The following is a 6,741-nucleotide window of genomic DNA, read 5'->3' on the forward strand; positions in this document are numbered from 1 at the left end:
ATTGCATAAGTTAGAGTGCAGTGGCACAACCATAGCTTACTGCAGTTTCAAACTCCTGGGCTCAAGCAATTCTCCCACCTCAGCCTCCTGAGTAGCTGGCACTATGGGTGCATTTCACCAGGCCCAGCTACTTTTATTTGTTTATTTATTTATGTCTTTTATAGGAATGGAGCCTTGCCTTGGTGCCCCAGCTGGTTTTGAACTTCTGGGCTCAAATAATCCTCCTGCTTCAGCCTCCCAGAATTATCAATATTGAAAGCCAGTTACTGATGATAAGATAGTTAAGACTGAACCATGGTTGAACTTATACATTAGTTAATGAGTGGGAAACCCCTGAATCTTTGTGCTTCGAGTTGAGAGGTTTCATCTGGCATCGATGCAAAAAAATGTATAAGAGGCTGAAAGTTATTAAGGGCCTCAGTGTTAGCAAGGCAGCGTTGAAACAGAAGGATGTACATGGGGTTGGACTAAATGCGATATTCATGCCATTAGGCATATGATTACATGTGGAAGAACTGTGTAACAGATCCAAAAGTTTGAATGACTGTGAGTATAAAAGAAACACTGAAATCTAAGGATAGTTAGAAGAGGTTTAGGAGACAGAATGAATTCAAATGGAATATACTGAGGTTGAGTTATCAGAAATATATTTAGAAATATCTTGAAGATAATATGACATTTTAGAGGTGACATTAAGAGAATACATATGTCTAGAGAATTATATTTCAGAATTTAAATTGTAGAATTGAGAAGTAAGTTTCTGTTCCCAAAAAGAGGATAAGATGAACCAGGAGTGCCAGTGAACAAAAAAAAAAAAAAAAAAAAAAAAAAAAAAAAAAAAAAAAAAAAAAGAAAAAAAAAAAAAAAAAAAAAAAAAAAAAAAAAAAAAAAAAAAAAAAATTGAGAAATATGCAAACATAAGAAATGGGAGAAAGGAATGATGACCAAAGAGATTAAAAAGGAGTAATCTGAGAGGTGGAGTGAGAACTGGTGTCACATATTTCACAGAAAATGAGGGTTTAGAAATATTAAAAAGAGATGTCATGTCTAGTATTAACAGCTGTCATTAATATGCACTAGACCCTTTACTAAGTAAGTACCTTATCTCATTTAAAGTTCAGAACATCTCTTTAAAATAGAAGCATTAGTTGCACAAAGTAATAAGTCTCAGAGTTTCCTAAGGGCAACTATTCAGAAATTAACAAAGTTGGAGTTCGAATCTTAGGCTGTATGAATGCGATGTAACCACTTACCTATATTATCTCAAAAATTGACTTTATGCTAAGATTGAGAATGAAAAAGGGTCAAAGTGTTAACTAAACAGTGATCTTTGAAAGAGTAGTTTGGGGATATCTATCAGGATAGAAGCTTAGTGACAAATAATTGAGATGTGAATGCACAGTAGACATTGTAGAGAGTGACAAGAAATTTGGCCTTGAAATAGACAGTTGGATGGGTTAGCCGAGTAGAACGAAGGAAATATTAAATGCTCTTTCTCTCTCTTTTTAATGATTAAGGAAACTAGAAAATCACTGTGTGTTAACAGAATCGTTTTACATTTGTAATATGGTAGTTCTGTGGGTCATCGACTCAGAGATGAAAGCTGACACAATTGAATAGCAATTTATGCTCACTGATGCATCACTGGGAAATGACCTAAATTAGATAGCCCTTGTTAAAAGTAATTACATACATGACATTAAAGAAAGTGAAATACTAAAATACTAGGCAGAAATAAAAATGAATTACATTAATCTTGGAGAAAATAATGCTTGTTGTGTTTAAGAAATATTAGTATTCATAAACTTTAGACTTTATCACTTCCTGGCACAGATATATAAGTTATAAAAATCTGAAAATATATGTATATTCATATAAAGAAGCCTGGAATGGTGCCTTTCAAAATTAAAAGAAAATGACCAGAGCCTTAATTTTATTTTTCTTCTTCCAATATATGAGTAATTTTATAATAGTGTGATATATTATAGTAACATCATTCAAAGCATGTCTGGCTGAGAGCCACTAATATGGCACTTGTGAGTAGATTTGTAAAACTGATATTTTGATTGAAGGTTCTAATTAATTTGACAACATTATCCCAACTTTGAAGAAACTAAACATATTAGAGTATGAGAACATTGGTGTATTTTGCAAAATTTCAATTGATATGGCCCACAAAGGTGGAAGAAAATTCATTATTTATTAATATTTATAATATTATTTTTCTAAGCGACAGAAGACATGTACTTTTTCATGCTGGGGCAGCTGGCACTTAATTCAAACACACTGTCCTTCACTCTAACACATTGATAGATATTTTGACACAAATAATGCACATTTTTTAACACCTTCAAATATAAGCATACACACAAAACACATTAAATGATTGTCTATAGGCAATGTATAGGCAGTGTATGGGCCAGGATACAAACGTACACACACAGACACATACAGACACACACACACATACACACTTCTTTTGTCTCGGTGTGGCCATGTGACCAAGTTATCACTCAGTAAATGAGAGTAGAAATAAAATATGCACTCACTAAAGGGCCTCTTCTATCTATAGGAAATATCTCTTGGGCTTTCTCTGCTTCATGTGGATATGCAGTCACCCAGTTCTGACTGTATAGAAGACACAATTACCTTGGAAAGAGCAACCCAAGAGTATGGAAAAAATATTCCTTGAATGACCTCAGGAAAAAATGTTTACTTTGTAGCCTAGACTTTACTGACTGTTATAGAAAGGAAAGAAATAATAATAATAATATATTGTATTAAAGAAATAATAATAATAATATACTGTACTGAAGCAAGCTTTATTCTTAGTTGAATCAGAATTCCAAGGGAAGAGACTGAGATGTGTTTGCCTTGTCGATGATCACCAATAACAATGACATTCACATGCAAGGCTGAAAGTTTTGCACCACTAACTGTCCCCAAGAAAGCCTGATTGGAAAGTATTATTAATTGTAAGTTAGAACAAAATAATCTTTTTGGAAAGGGCTGCAAATAATCCAAAATCTTCCATTTTTCTTCTTAATTATATAATTTTTCCTAATTTACACAAATTTGGAAAAGAAAATTCCTATCCTTGTTGCTCAAGATTCTCATTACACACTCATCCCACAGGTAGCCTTGCCCGGCTCACAGAAGTACATTTTATTTTATAAATATACATATTTGCACATGCAGTTTTCCATAATAAAATCATGTAAGTCATAATATTTAAATAACTTTTTTTCATTCACAAAAATATTATGGACAGATTCCATGTTCAGTAAGTACATATAGTTCTACCTCTATTTTTTGTGGAAATGTTGCTTAGTATTTTATTCTATTCTTCTACAAATAGTGGAATAGTCATTTATCATGGTTATTTAGATTGTTATTGGTATTTTTCTGTTACAATATATGTTTTAATAAGTTGTACACAGGTGTGTATATAGATTAATATGTATTTATGTACTCAAGCTACTATTTCTGTAGCTAGATTTAGAGTATTGTTATTCTGAATACGGCAAGCATAATTCATCCTAAAATCTTTCCCCCCGAAATGTTGGCCCCACAAATAATACATTAAAATGTCCATTCTGTACACTCTCACCACTAGATGTTAGGTTTTCATCTTCAAAATATGATTAAAGTTCTTGCAAGTGGCCAATATCAGATAGAGATACACATGACATCTCTAAGTAAAAAGTGTGAAGAGAATTATTTAAATATGCAAGTTCACTCAGATAACATTAAGTAGGGTAATGGTTACTAACAGTTGGTGTGTGTTATATATAGTTAACTTTCAGTTAGGAAGCACAGTAATTACATTGCCCCTTTTTAACCTTTCAAAATATATGTAATTTAACTGTTCTCTTTTTGTTCATATTGTTCCCTCTAGAGGCATCAGATGGTGTAATTTGGATTTACACCATCACAGTAATTGAAATATGAATATATTCGAATTGCTTTCACAATTATGAGGCTTGAATTTAATTATTTTTATTAAGATGGGTAGTGGGATACAATCACAAAAATAAACAATATATTTCCTGCTGTTCATGGCACTGTGCCAACTACTATGCAGCATGAAGCTAATACAGAGGACACTATGTTAATTCTGAAAGATTTGCATTTGAAATTCTTTAGGGTAAAAATTAACATGGAATGAAGTTGATTGTGATTTAAAATAATCTCATATTCTTTGATTTACTTCTATTTTTCTTTGCTACTTTTCATCTTTTTGTATGCAAGGGTGAGGGACTAATTGACTATTTTCAGAAAGAGTAAAAGAGAAATGTCTGTAAAACATGATGTAGTAGAGTAATTGAGAAGCCTTAAGCGATGTAAAGCGAATGGGGCTTTAAAAGATGACACCTAGAAAACTGGATTTCCCCAGAGTCTGAACTACTAGAATGGAAAAAACTATACAGAAAACAGAATAGTGAAAATGTGTGCAATAGAAATGAAGCACACCATTTTATCACCATAGAAATCAGACCAATAATAAATAAATATTCTGTGAAATGCAGGCTTTGCCATTAAGATATCAAAAGCCTTTATACCAAGTAGCAAGTTCTTTATAAGAAATGAAAGCAAATTCCAGATAGAGGGTATTTTTCAATTTAAAAATTTATAAGATCCTATGATTCCTCACACAAATGTAGTATGGTGCAGAACAACACCAAATTACCATTCTGCCCTCACCCCATGCCTGAGGAGTACATTACTGGGAGGAAGACAGGTTTCAGATAATATCAGAGAAACATATAGAGTAAATGTGCGTGCAAAAGTCCCAGTTGTGCTTGTTTAATTAGATGCTCGTAACAGCAGCAAACAATAGTAAAGAAGGCATGGAAACAGAGTGTTAATGAGATTCAAATAAATCAGATATCACTGTTGGACTACAGATAAAAGACAAGCTCCAGTATATCTGCATTTTAATCAGCCTGATCACAGTTTTGATGAATGTGCCAAAGGGACTGTTCTTTGCTCTGTTTTCACAGTGAGTGAAAGGCAACAAAAGGAGCAGTTTTGATTTTTACACTTCTTGACAGATGAGTCATATGGGATTAATGTTGGAATTCATTAAAGCTAGAATTCTACCTAAGGATCATATTTCACAGGATATATACATTACCATTTTATAAAGGTGACATTTAAGAGTCTGGTTAGCTATTTAACAGATTTTGGCAATTGGACAGGACCTAAGTACATACACATGATATTACTAAATATATATGCATACATAAACACACAACACCAAAGTGTCCTACTTTGCTTAGGAAAATATTCTGAGCCATACACAAAAATACATCAATTTTGCTGCTATTAAATAAAAGCAAGAACTCCCAAATACAGAGTCATTCTCATTATCTAACCATGCATGAACCAAGTTTCTAGAACTGCAAGGTATTTTAAGAAGAAAAATTATTTTATTAGGTAAATATTTACTAGTAAATTAACTGCTTAAGATCAGCCACCAACTAAATACTCACCACTTAACATTAGAGTTTTTGCCACTTGGGTCAGGCACGGTGACTCATGTCTATCATCCCAGCACTTTGGGAGGTCGAGGCGGAAGGGTCACTTGAAGCCAGGAGATCAAGAACAGTTTGGGAAACATAGCAAGATCCAGTCTCTACAAAAACTGAAAAAACAGAAACAAAAACAAAACAAAATAAAAAAAATTGTCCAGGGTTGGTGACACACATCCCTAGTTCAGGCTATAGACCTAGCTACTCCCCTGTCCCAAAAAAAGAAAGACAAAGAATTTATTGCATATGAATAAGTCAGTCTTATACTGAATCTCAGGTGTATAGAACATCTGACATTATAGTGCAAATATAATAGAAAATAAGAGCCAATGAAAATTACAGATATTGAAAAGATGCAAGATTTTATGAAGTTGATGAAATTGTTGGAGAACTGCTCAAATAATCTACAAGAACTTGACAAAGGAGACTTTTTGATAATTAAAATGGATAACAGTCAAGTTAGTTTTCAAACAATGTTTAATACTTCAAAAGAGGATGTCTTGAAAATCAAAAGACCTAGGATCATTGAAGAATGGTAACACTCCTGAATATTTTTCCTAAATACCAATTTTGAGAACACATTATGGAAGGCAAAGATGAAGCAAGAGATACTATATCACACCACCACATAATACTTTTAGAAACAAAATTTGATTAATAATCATTTATTAATATTTAATTTGTCCTAAATTTTAGATCATATATGTAATTATGAATCAGAATTTTTCCAAACACACAAAAATAATTTTCATAAATGTTTACATTTTTAAAGATAACATTTAAAATATTTTTTCTTCATTTACTATTAATTTAGACACTCCCGTCTGTGCCTGCAATATAAGTTTGAATCACTGAACTTATCTGATTGACTTCTTTTGGCTAAAATGTCTATCATTCTGCTTGGCCAGGCATGAATAAGACATAGCTCCTCTACAGAAGCTCACAGTTTACCGTAAAGAACATTCATGTCAACAATAACAGTATTCCATTGTGATAACCAGAATAAAAGTTGTAAATTAAAATGTGAAATTTAAATGAAAAATTTGGTATCTTGGGTCATAGAAAAAAACATATAGATTCTACTTGGTAGAAAAACAAATTGAGTCACGTTTTGTACCTGTCTATACTTTTCTTAATTATGAAGATTCATTTGATACTGTTATGAATATATGCGTTTATATTAGTTTATATTTTCTATATTTGCCAC

Source organism: Piliocolobus tephrosceles, chromosome 14 (assembly GCF_002776525.5).
Source record: "Piliocolobus tephrosceles isolate RC106 chromosome 14, ASM277652v3, whole genome shotgun sequence".
NCBI classification, from domain to species: domain Eukaryota; kingdom Metazoa; phylum Chordata; class Mammalia; order Primates; family Cercopithecidae; genus Piliocolobus; species Piliocolobus tephrosceles.